Source organism: Ranitomeya variabilis, chromosome 2 (assembly GCF_051348905.1).
Source record: "Ranitomeya variabilis isolate aRanVar5 chromosome 2, aRanVar5.hap1, whole genome shotgun sequence".
Classification (NCBI taxonomy): domain Eukaryota; kingdom Metazoa; phylum Chordata; class Amphibia; order Anura; family Dendrobatidae; genus Ranitomeya; species Ranitomeya variabilis.
This window is the reverse complement of record NC_135233.1, coordinates 168,482,846-168,495,670: the sequence shown is the minus strand read 5'-3', so window position 1 is coordinate 168,495,670 and position 12,825 is coordinate 168,482,846. Positions and strand designations below refer to the sequence as shown.

At 53.2% G+C, this 12,825-nt stretch overlaps 1 protein-coding gene across 2 annotated transcripts in view; it reads left to right on the top strand.

Annotated features, from left to right (window-relative positions):
* The window catches only part of SPAST (spastin), a 77,664-nt gene that overhangs the window by 39,551 nt on the left and 25,288 nt on the right, over positions 1-12,825 (top strand). The window lies entirely within an intron of this gene.

Genomic DNA, 12,825 nt, shown 5'->3' with positions numbered 1-12,825 from the left:
TTTATTTGTAAAACCGAGTAGTTGGAAAGATGATCTAGAATAATCTGTTAACTAGTGGGGTACAGTGTCTTGTTGTCAGCAGGGTCTCTCTGGTATTCCAGCACCAAACCTAATACTGCTTTGAGATTGGCTAGTGTATTGAGTCCCTATGATGGGGCCTAATCGTCTATATTTTTACGCGTAAATGTTTTTTTTTATTCTTTGAAGTTTTTGAGGAAACTGACTTTGATACAGTCCTAAGCGAATACTACGGTAACTCCTTAAAGGGTTTGTCCTCTTCCAAAAAAATGTCCTTTTAAAGTTGTTCATAATATAAATGTATTGCACTAATAATAAACGTATTCCACAACTTGCATTTAGCTTAAGCTCTACTTAACACTGCCGAGTTGAGCAGAGAAACAGTTTGAGGCTTTTTCTTTTACCCTGTGATATTGAGGGGTAACTATTCCACTCTATTTTCAGATTTGCCATAGGCAAAGTAATACCTAATTTTCTATCATTTAATTTCATTAAAGGGGCTCTGTTAGCACAGAATAGCTGTCCAAAAGAAGTCCTGCCGCTCGGTGCAAAAAGGTGGCGCTAATCCTTTCTATACACCTTCCCGCCTGCGTGTTTTCCCTCTATCTCCACCCATCTCTTCTTTGATTGACCGCTCTGGTTTCATAGAACCAGAGAAGAGTGGAAATAAATGGAAACCAAGCAGGTGGGGAGGTGTATAGAAATGACTGACCCCACCACGAAGCAGCAAGCTCCTGTATCTGGTTTGAACAGACATTCTGTGCCCTTTAGGGTATGTGCACACGTTCAGTTTTTTTCGCGATAAAACGCTATAAATACTCATTAAAAACGCATGCATTATGCATCCTATCATTTAGAATGCATTCTTCAATTTTTGTGCACATGATGCGTTTTTTTCCTTGAAAAAAACGCATCGCAGTAAAAAAAAGCAGCATGTTCATTAATTTTGCAGGTTTTTTTTCGCGGTTTTCCCGGTATTCTATGCTTTGGGAAAAAACGCATAAAAACGCATGAAAAACGCGGTAAAAATGCATGCGGATTTCTGCCAGAAATCCTGACGTGTGCACATAGCCTTAAAGGGATTGTCCAGGACATAATTGGGTGATAAATGAGTTTGATGAAACCCTATTACCCAGCAGTGGCCATTAACCATTAAGGCCTGCTTTGTTCCGCCCTTACATTGCTCCGTTATGGCCGTTGCCATTGTCGGCTGATTGTTTGGATGCCAGGTACTGGTGGCATTACGTTTATGATGCTGCAGTTTAGTCATGTGCCAGTTACATGCGTCATTTTCTCCTTCGCCTCATTGGGGGACACAGACCATGGGTGTATGCTGCTGCCACCAGGAGGCTGACACTAAGTATTACAAAGAAAGTTAGCTCCTCCCCTGCAGTATACACCCCTCTGCTGACTCCCAGCTAACCAGTTCTTGCTTAGTGTCCGTAGGAGGCACACGGACGGGTCTGCTATTCAGACCCAAAGAACTCTTTTTTTCCGTTTTTTTTACTTTTTACTACGGTCGAATGGGGCGACGGATTCTTTCATGTTCCGATCTCCTCGAACCATCAACAGGCGAGCACGGGAGTTTTACCTCTCCGTATCCTCTCCTGCGACGTGGGAAGCCACTGCCTGAGCTGATTCTAGGGGCGACGGGCCCCTTCAAGGGCACCGATCTCCCCCCTCCCTTATCAGATGAGCACTGGAGTTTTACCTTCAGTATCCTCTTCTGCAGCCAGGCCTATTGCCGGACATTCAGCCCTGTCCACCAGGTTTTACCCTCGGCTGTACAGAGGCACCTTCCAGCGTGGCGTCCGAGCAGCCCCCACTGCATCACCACTGAAAAAGCGGATGATGGAAGGAGGCAGACGGTTCCTCTCCACCCCTTTTCTGCAGGGATGGTGGATGGAGGCTCCCCAACCCTGCATCGGCCTATCTACCCGGGCACAGCTCCTACCTGCAGCATCTGCCATGGTCCCCCTCCATATTGGGGTAAGTGCTCCGTGAGATTTGGGTGTTCCGACGGTCAGAGGAGGGCTCCATAGCGACTGGGTCCCCACAGAGCTTCGCGGCACTTTTCCCCTCAGTCTGCGGGTGCGCGCCGGCCGAAGCCATAACTTTAGTCCCCGGCTTCGGCCCTGTTTAGGCCGCAGCCTGGGAGGCCCCGCCCACCGCTTGCTCCCTTCTAGCGGCTCCGCCCCCCTATTCAGGCGCTTCTCGTTCCAGACGAGATCTCGGCGGCCATCTTCCTCCTCCTCCATTGCGGTCACTATTTCTCCTGGAGGGGGCTGCGGCCGGCGGTTTTTCAGCGCTGAAGTCAGTGCTATTCCAGTCGGGGGACTCAGAACCTGAGTAAGGTGAATCGGCCCCCCCCCCCCCCGGCACGCATCCCGGCAGCATTAAGGGACTAGCTTTCCCTGTTCTTTTATACTAGCTATTGAACCCGTTCTACGCCCGGGTGGCGAGCATTTATATTGGTATATGGTCTCCATCCTGGTATGTGCTACTCCATCCTGCATCCCCATCCTGTCATGTGCTCCCATCCTGCGCCCCCATCAGTGCGGGCGGCTGTGCTGAGTGCGGGCAGCTGTGCTGAGTGCGGGCGGCTGTATGTGGCTGTGCTGTGCGTGGGCGGCTGGGCGTGGCTGTGCTGGGTGCGGGCGGCTGGGCGTGGCTGTGCTGGGTGCGGGCGGCTGTGCTGGGTGCGGGCGGCTGTGCGTGGCAGTACTGAGTGCGGGCGGCTGTGCGTGGCTGTGCTGGGTGCGGGCGGCTGTGCGTGGCTGTGCTGGGTGCGGTGGCTGTGCTGGGTGCGGTGGCTGTGCTGGGTGCGGTGGCTGTGCTGGGTGCGGTGGCTGTGCTGCTCCATCCTGCGCCCCCATCCTGTCATGTGCTGCTCCACCCTATCATGTGCTGCTCCATCCTGCACCCCATCAGTGCGGGCGGCTGTGCTAAGTGCGGGCGGCTGTATGTGGCTGTGCTATGCGTGGGCGGCTGTGCGTGGCGGTGCTGAGTGCGGGCAGCTGTGAGTGGCGGTGCTGAGTGCAGGCGGCTGTGCGTGGCTGTGGGCGGCTGTGCGTGGCTGTGCTGAGTGCAGGCGGCTGTGCTGGGTGCGGGCAGCTGTGCTGGGTGCGGGCGGCTGTGCGTGGCTGTGCTGGGTGCGGCGGCTGTGCGTGGCGGTGCTGGGTGCGGGCGGCTGTGCGTGGCTATGCTGGGTGCGGCGGCTGTATGTGGCTGTGCTGTGCATGGGCGGCTGTGCGTGGCGGTGCTGAGTGCGGGCGGCTGTGCGTGGCGGTGCTGAGTGCGGGCGGCTGTGCTGGGTGCGGGCGGCTGTGCGTGGCTGTGCTGGGTGGGCGTGGCTGTGCTGGGTGCGGTGGCTGTGCTGGGTGCGGCGGCTGTGCTGGGTGCGGCGGCTGTGCTGGGTGCGGCGGCTGTGCTGGGTGCGGCGGCTGTGCTGGGTGCGGCGGCTCAGGCTGTGCTGGGTGCGGGCGGCTGTGCTGGGTGTGGCCGGCTGTGCGTGGCTGTGCTGGGTGTGGGCGGCTGTGCGTGGCTGTGCTGGGTGCGGCGGCTGTTTGTGGCGGTGCTGGGTGCGGCGGCTGTGCGTGGCTATGCTGGGTGCGGCGGCTGTGCGTGGCTATGCTGGGTGCGGCGGCTGTGCGTGGCTATGCTGTGCGTGGGCGGCTGTGCGTGGCGGTGCTGAGTGCGGGCGGCTGTGCGTGGCGGTGCTGAGTGCGGGCGGCTGTGCGTGGCGGTGCTGAGTGCGGGCGGCTGTGCGTGGCGGTGCTGAGTGCGGGCGGCTGTGCGTGGCGGTGCTGAGTGCGGGCGGCTGTGCGTGGCGGTGCTGAGTGCAGGCGGCTGTGCGTGGCTGTGCTGAGTGCAGGCGGCTGTGCGTGGCTGTGCTGAGTGCAGGCGGCTGTGCGTGGCCGTGCTGGGTGGGCGTGGCTGTGCTGGGTGCGGTGGCTGTGCTGGGTGCGGCAGCTGTGCGTGGCTGTGCTGGGTGCGGTGGCTCAGGCTGTGCTGGGTGCGGGCGGCTGTGCTGGGTGCGGTGGCTGTGCTGGGTGCGGTGGCTGTGCTGCTCCATCCTGCGCCCCCATCCTGTCATGTGCTGCTCCACCCTATCATGTGCTGCTCCATCCTGCGCCCCCATCAGTGCGGGCGGCTGTGCTAAGTGCAGGCGGCTGTGCTGAGTGCGGGCGGCTGTATGTGGCTGTGCTGTGCGTGGGTGGCTTTGCGTGGCGGAGCTGAGCGCGGGCAGCTGTGCGTGGCGGTGCTGAGTGCAGGCGGCTGTGCGTGGCTGTGCTGGGTGCGGCGGCTGTGCGTGGCTGTGCTGGGTGCGGTGGCTCAGGCTGTGCGGTGGCTCAGGCTGTGCTGGGTGCGGCGGCTGTGCGTGGCTGTGGGCGGCCGTGCTGGGTGCGGTGGCTCAGGCCGTGCTGGGTGCGGTGGCTCAGGCCGTGCTGGGTGCGGTGGCTCAGGCCGTGCTGGGTGCGGTGGCTCAGGCCGTGCTGGGTGCGGTGGCTCAGGCCGTGCTGGGTGCGGTGGCTCAGGCCGTGCTGGGTGCGGTGGCTCAGGCCGTGCTGGGTGCGGTGGCTCAGGCCGTGCTGGGTGCGGTGGCTCAGGCCGTGCTGGGTGCGGTGGCTCAGGCCGTGCTGGGTGCGGTGGCTCAGGCCGTGCTGGGTGCGGTGGCTCAGGCCGTGCTGGGTGCGGTGGCTCAGGCCGTGCTGGGTGCGGTGGCTCAGGCCGTGCTGGGTGCGGTGGCTCAGGCCGTGCTGGGTGCGGTGGCTCAGGCCGTGCTGGGTGCGGTGGCTCAGGCCGTGCTGGGTGCGGTGGCTCAGGCCGTGCTGGGTGCGGTGGCTCAGGCCGTGCTGGGTGCGGTGGCTCAGGCCGTGCTGGGTGCGGTGGCTCAGGCCGTGCTGGGTGCGGTGGCTCAGGCCGTGCTGGCTGCGGTGGCTCAGGCCGTGCTGGCTGCGGTGGCTCAGGCCGTGCTGGCTGCGGTGGCTCAGGCCGTGCTGGCTGCGGTGGCTCAGGCCGTGCTGGCTGCGGTGGCTCAGGCCGTGCTGGCTGCGGTGGCTCAGGCCGTGCTGGGTGCGGTGGCTCAGGCCGTGCTGGGTGCGGTGGCTCAGGCCGTGCTGGGTGCGGGCGGCTGTGCTGGGTGCGGTGGCTGTGCTGGGTGCGGTGGCTGTGCTGCTCCATCCTGCGCCCCCATCCTGTCATGTGCTGCTCCACCCTATCATGTGCTGCTCCATCCTGCGCCCCCATCAGTGCGGGCGGCTGTGCTAAGTGCAGGCGGCTGTGCTGAGTGCGGGCGGCTGTATGTGGCTGTGCTGTGCGTGGGTGGCTTTGCGTGGCGGAGCTGAGCGCGGGCAGCTGTGCGTGGCGGTGCTGAGTGCAGGCGGCTGTGCGTGGCTGTGCTGGGTGCGGCGGCTGTGCGTGGCTGTGCTGGGTGCGGTGGCTCAGGCTGTGCTGGGTGCGGCGGCTGTGCGTGGCTGTGGGCGGCCGTGCTGGGTGCGGTGGCTCAGGCCGTGCTGGGTGCGGTGGCTCAGGCCGTGCTGGGTGCGGTGGCTCAGGCCGTGCTGGGTGCGGTGGCTCAGGCCGTGCTGGGTGCGGTGGCTCAGGCCGTGCTGGGTGCGGTGGCTCAGGCCGTGCTGGGTGCGGTGGCTCAGGCCGTGCTGGGTGCGGTGGCTCAGGCCGTGCTGGGTGCGGTGGCTCAGGCCGTGCTGGGTGCGGTGGCTCAGGCCGTGCTGGGTGCGGTGGCTCAGGCCGTGCTGGGTGCGGTGGCTCAGGCCGTGCTGGGTGCGGTGGCTCAGGCCGTGCTGTGTGCGGTGGCTCAGGCCGTGCTGGGTGCGGTGGCTCAGGCCGTGCTGGGTGCGGTGGCTCAGGCCGTGCTGGGTGCGGTGGCTCAGGCCGTGCTGGGTGCGGTGGCTCAGGCCGTGCTGGGTGCGGTGGCTCAGGCCGTGCTGGGTGCGGTGGCTCAGGCCGTGCTGGGTGCGGTGGCTCAGGCCGTGCTGGGTGCGGTGGCTCAGGCCGTGCTGGGTGCGGTGGCTCAGGCCGTGCTGGGTGCGGTGGCTCAGGCCGTGCTGGCTGCGGTGGCTCAGGCGGTGCTGGCTGCGGTGGCTCAGGCGGTGCTGGCTGCGGTGGCTCAGGCGGTGCTGGCTGCGGTGGCTCAGGCCGTGCTGGGTGCGGTGGCTCAGGCTGTGCTGGGTGCGGTGGCTCAGGCTGTGCGCGGCGGTGCTGGGGGCCTGAGCAGGCGGGGACACCGGCGCGCTGTGGGGGTCAGGTGCCGGAGTCGCCGCTAGCTCAGGCCCCCGGCACTTGCTATAGTTACCTGGCCCTGATCCAGCGCTGCGCGCCGGTCTGTCTTCCGGGTCCTCTGCCTGTGACTGTTCAGTCAGAGGGCGGCGCGCATTAAGCGCGTCATCGCGCCCTCTGAACTGTGAACGTCACAGGCAGAGGATGTGGACCGGAGGACGGAGGGGCAGCGCGCAACGGAGGAACGGGACAGGTAAATATATCATACTTACCCTCCTGGCGGTCCCTGCTTCTCCGTTGGAGATCGCGGTGAGCGTTCAGTGTTTACGCATACCGCGATCTCCTGGGAGCGTCGCTCTGTGGGGCCTAGACTGCGCCGGCGCGTGCGCTTGCGCAGTCTATAGAGGCTTCGGACAGAGTGACGCTCCCAGCGTTATATTATAGATACTTAAGGCTGCAATTTTCTGGTGCTCCTGCACACTACAGAATGTATAGTACAGTATGCAGGCTTGCAAACGGAGAGCTGTGAGTTCCCAGCACGGAAGCTCTCATGACTCATTCCCTAGTGACTCATTCCCTGGTGACTCATTCCCTGGTGACTCATTCCCTGGTGACTCATTCCCAGGTGACTCATTCCCTGGTGACTCATTCCCTGGTGACTCATTCCCTGGTGACTCATTCCCTGGTATTTGCTACTCTGCCTCGGTAGTCACTGGGCCCATAGGTGCATCCCCAGCTTTCCATGCCTTTTTATTAAACCCAGGACCAGCATTCCCTGGTCTTAAGGGTCCCCTAGTTTTAAAAGGGTCACATCCCCAGCATTCTCTGCTCTGCCAGAAGCCGGTCTCTTTTTCCTTAGTACTTAATCAGGCCAGTATGCCCTGGTCTTAAAGGCACAGGGCCAGTAGGCACTGGTCTTAAAGGCACATGGCAAGTGTGCCCTCGTCTTAAAGACACATGACCAGCATCCCTGGTCTTAAAGGAGCATGACCAGCTTTTTTTGTTCTTAACCCCTTAATCCCATATGACGTACTATACCGTCGAGGTGGGGTGGGCCTTAATTCCCGGTGACGGTATAGTACGTCATACGCGATCGGCCGCGCTCACGGGGGGAGCGCGGCCGATCGTTGCCGGGTGTCGGCTGCATATCGCAGCTGACATCCGGCACTATGTGCCAGGAGCGGTCACGGACCGCCCCCGGCACATTAACCCCCGGCACACCGCGATCAAACATGATCGCGGTGTACCGGCGGTACAGGGAAGCATCGCGCAGGGAGGGGGCTCCCTGCGGGCTTCCCTGAGACGATCGGTACAAGGTGATGTACTCACCTCGTACCGAACGTCTTCTCCCTGCAGGCCCCGGATCCAAAATGGCCGAGGGGCTGTATCCGGGTCCTGCAGGGAGCACTTCCGGGTCGGAGCAGGCTGCAGATGAAAGCTGCAGCCTGCTCCGATGAAAGTATGATCACGGATCTGATAGAGTGCTGTGCACACTATCAGATCTGCGATCTGTGATGTCCCCCCCTGGGACAAAGTAAAAAAGTAAAAAAAAAAATTTCCACATGTGTAAAAAAAAAAAAAAAAAATAATTCCTAAATAAATAATAATAAAAAAAAAAATATTATTCCCATAAATACATTTCTTTATCTAAAAAAAACAAACAAAAACAATAAAAGTACACATATTTAGTATCGCCGCGTCCGTAACGACCCAACATATAAAACTGGCACACTAGTTAACCCCTTCAGTAAACACCGTAAGAAAAAAAAAAAAAAACGAGGCAAAAAACAACGCTTTATTACCATACCGCCGAACAAAAAGTGGAATAACACGCGATCAAAAAGACGGATATAAATAACCATGTTACCGCTGAAAACGTCATCTTGTCCCGCAAAAAACGAGCCGCCATGCAGCATCATCAGCAAAAAAATAAAAAAGTTATAGTCCTCAGAATAAAGCGATGCCAAAATAATTATTTTTTCTATAAAATAGTTTTTATCGTATAAAAGCGTCAAAACATAAAAAAAGATATAAATGAGGTATCGCTGTAATCGTACTGACCCGACGAATAAAACTGCTTTATCAATTTTACCAAGCGCAGAACGGTATAAACGCCTCTCCCAAAAGAAATTCATGAATAGCTGGTTTTTGGTTATTCTGCCTCACAAAAATCGGAATAAAAAGTGATAAAAAATGGTCACGTGTCCGAAAATGTTACCAATAAAAACGTCAACTCGTCCCGCAAAAAACAAGACCTCACATGACTCTGTGGACCAAAATGTGGAAAAATTATAGGTCTCAAAATGTGGAGACGCAAAAACTTTTTTGCTATAAAAAGCGTCTTTTAGTCTGGTTTCACACTTGCGTTTTTATCTGCATGCGTTTTTTAAAAAAACCGCATGTGTGAAAAAATGCATGTAAACGCGGTAAAACGCATGCGTTTTTATAGAAAAACACAAGAAAACAAGAAAAAAACAAAAAACCCTAACCCTACCCCTAACCTGAAATACGTGGCACTGAAATACGTGGCACTGAAATATACGTTTATATACGTATATACGTATATAAGTGCCACGATATTTCAGTGGCCACGTATTTCAGTGGCCACGTATTTCAGTGGCCACGTATTTAAGTGCCACGTATTTAAGTGCCACGTATTTAAGTGCCACGTATTTAAGTGCCACGTATTTAAGTGCCACGTATTTAAGTGCCACGTATTTAAGTGCCACGTATTTAAGTGCCACGTATTTCAGTGCCACGTATTTCAGTGCCACGTATTTCAGTGCCACGTATTTCAGTGCCACGTATTTTTCAGTGCCTGAAATACGTGGCACTGAAATATACGTTTATATACGTATATACGTATATAAGTGCCACGATATTTCAGTGGCCACGTATTTCAGTGCCACGTATTTCAGTGCCACGTATTTCAGTGCCACGTATTTAAGTGCCACGTATTTAAGTGCCACGTATTTAAGTGCCACGTATTTAAGTGCCACGTATTTAAGTGCCACGTATTTAAGTGCCACGTATTTAAGTGCCACGTATTTCAGTGCCACGTATTTTTCAGTGCCTGAAATACGTGGCACTGAAATACGTGGCACTGAAATATACGTTTATATACGTATATAAGTGCCACGATATTTCAGTGGCCACGTATTTAAGTGCCACGTATTTAAGTGCCACGTATTTAAGTGCCACGTATTTAAGTGCCATGTATTTAAGTGCCACGTATTTAAGTGCCACGTATTTAAGTGCCACGTATTTAAGTGCCACGTATTTAAGTGCCACGTAAAGTGCCACGTAAAGTGCCACGTATTTACGTGCCACGTATTTACGTGCCACGTATTTACGTGCCACGTATTTACGTGCCACGTATTTACGTGCCACGTATTTACGTGCCACGTATTTACGTGCCACGTATTTTTCAGTGCCTGAAATACGTGGCACTGAAATACGTGGCACTGAAATACGTGGCACTGAAATACGTGGCACTGAAATATCGTGGCACTGAAATATCGTGGCACTGAAATATCGTGGCACTGAAATATTTACGTGCCACGTATTTTTCAGTGCCTGAAATACGTGGCACTGAAATATCGTGGCACTTAAATACGTGGCACTTAAATACGTGGCACTTAAATACGTGGCACTTAAATACGTGGCACTTAAATACGTGGCACTTAAATACGTGGCACTTAAATACGTGGCACTTAAATACGTGGCACTTATGTCTGTCAGAAAATGTTCAGTAAACGGTTAGGGGTAGGGTTTCAGGTAGAATTGGGGAGTTTCCACTGTTCAGGCACATCAGGGGCTCTCCAAACGCGACATGGCGTCCAATCTCAATTCCAGCCAATTCTGCGTTGAAAAAGTAAAACAGTGCTCCTTCCCTTCCGAGCTCTCCCGTGCGTCCAAAAAGGGGTTTACCCCAACATATGGGGTATCAGCGTACTAGGGACAAATTGAACAACAACTTCTGGGGTCCAAGTTCTCTTGTTATCCTTGGGAAAATAAAAATTTGGGGGGCTAAAAATCATTTTTGTGGGAAAAAAAATATGTTTTATTTTCACGGCTCTGCGTTGTAAACTGTAGTGAAACACTTGGGGGTTCAAAGTTCTCACAACACATCTAGATAAGTTCCTTGGGAGGTCTAGTTTCCAATATGGGGTCACTTGTGGGGGGTTTGTACTGTTTGGGTACATCAGGGGCTCTGCAAATGCAACGTGACGCCTGCAGACCAATCCATTTAAGTCTGCATTCCAAATGGCGCTCCTTCCCTTCCGAGCTCTGTCATGCGCCCAAACAGTGGTTCCCCCCCACATAGGGGGTATCAGCGTACTCAGGACAAATTGGACAACAACTTTTAGGGTCCAATTTATCCTGATACCCTTGTGAAAATACAAAACTGGGGGCTAAAAAATCATTTTTGTGAAAAAGAAAAATAATTTTTATTTTCACGGCTCTGCGTTATAAACTGTAGTGAAACACTTGGGGGTTCAAAGTTCTCACAACACATCTAGATAAGTTCCTTGGGGGGTCTAGTTTCCAATATGGGGTCACTTGTGGGGGGTTTGTACTGTTTGGGTACATCAGGGGCTCTGCAAATGCAACGTGACGCCTGCAGACCAATCCATTTAAGTCTGAATTCCAAATGGCGCTCCTTCCCTTCCGAGCTCTGTCATGCGCCCAAACAGTGGTTCCCCCCCACATAGGGGGTATCAGCGTACTCAGGACAAATTGGACAACAACTTTTAGGGTCCAATTTATCCTGATACCCTTGTGAAAATACAAAACTGGGGGCTAAAAAATCATTTTTGTGAAAAAAAAAAATAATTTTTATTTTCACGGCTCTGCGTTATAAACTGTAGTGAAACACTTGGGGGTTCAAAGCTCTCAAAACACATCTAGATAAGTTCCTTAGGGGGTCTACTTTCCAAAATAGTGTCACTTGTGGGGGGGTTTAATGTTTAGGCACATCAGGGGCTCTCCAAACGCAACATGGCGTCCCATCTCAATTCCAGTCAATTTTGCATTGAAAAGTCAAATGGCGCTCCTTCCCTTCTGAGCTCTGCCCTGCGCCCAAACAATGGTTTACACCCACATATGGGGTATCAGTGTACTCAGGACAAATTGCACAACAATTTTTGGGGTCCAATTTCTTCTCTTACCCTTGGGAAAATAAAAAATTGGGGGTGAAAAGATCATTTTTGTGAAAAAATATGATTTTTTATTTTTACGGCTCTGCATTATAAACTTCTGTAAAGCACTTGTTGGGTCAAAGTGCTCACCACACATCTAGATAAGTTCCTTAGGGGGTCTACTTTCCAAAATGGTGTCACTTGTTAGGGGTTTCAATGTTTAGGCACATCAAGGGCTCTCTAAATGCAACATGGCGTCCCATCTCAATTCCAGTCAATTTTGCATTGAAAAGTCAAATGGCGCTCCTTCCCTTCCGAGCTCTGCCCTGCGCCCAAACAATGGTTTACACCCACATATGGGGTATCAGCGTACTCAGGACAAATTGCACAACAATTTTTGGGGTCCAATTTCTTCTCTCACCCTTGGGAAAATAAAAAATTGGGGGTGAAAAGATAATTTTTGTGAAAAAATATGATTTTTTATTTTTACGGCTCTGCATTATAAACTTCTGTAAAGCACTTGTTGGGTCAAAGTGCTCACCACACATCTAGATAAGTTCCTTAGGGGGTCTACTTTCCAAAATGGTGTCACTTGTGGGGGGTTTCAATGTTTAGGCACATCAGGGGCTCTCCAAATGCAACATGGCGTCCCATCTCAATTCCAGTCAATTTTGCATTGAAAAGTCAAATGGCGCTCCTTTGCTTCCAAGCTCTGCCATGCGCCCAAACTGTGGTTTACCCCCACATATGGGGTATCAGCGTACTCAGGACAAATTGTACAACAACTTTTGGGGTCTATTTTCTCCTGTTACCCTTGGTAAAATAAAACAAATTGGAGCTGAAATAAATTTTGTGTGAAAAAAAGTTAAATGTTCATTTTTATTTAAACATTCCAAAAATTCCTGTGAAACACCTGAAGGGTTAATAAACTTCTTGAAAGTGGTTTTGAGTACCTTGAGGGGTGCAGTTTTTAGAATGGTGTCACACTTGGGTATTTTCTATCATATAGACCCGTCAAAATGACTTCAAATGAGATGTGGTCCCTAAAAAAAAATGGTGTTGTAAAAATGAGAAATTGCTGGTCAACTTTTAACCCTTATAACTCCGTCACAAAAAAAAATTTTGGTTCCAAAATTGTGCTGATGTAAAGTAGACATGTGGGAAATGTTATTTATTAAGTATTTTGTGTGACATATGTCTGTGATTTAAGGGCATAAAAATTCAAAGTTGGAAAATTGCGAAATTTTCAAAATTTTCGCCAAATATTCGTTTTTTTCACAAATAAACGCAAGTTATATCGAAGAAATTTTACCACTAACATGAAGTACAATATGTCACGAGAAAACAATGTCAGAATCGCCAAGATCCGTTGAAGCGTTCCAGAGTTATAACCTCATAAAGGGACAGTGGTCAGAATTGTAAAAAT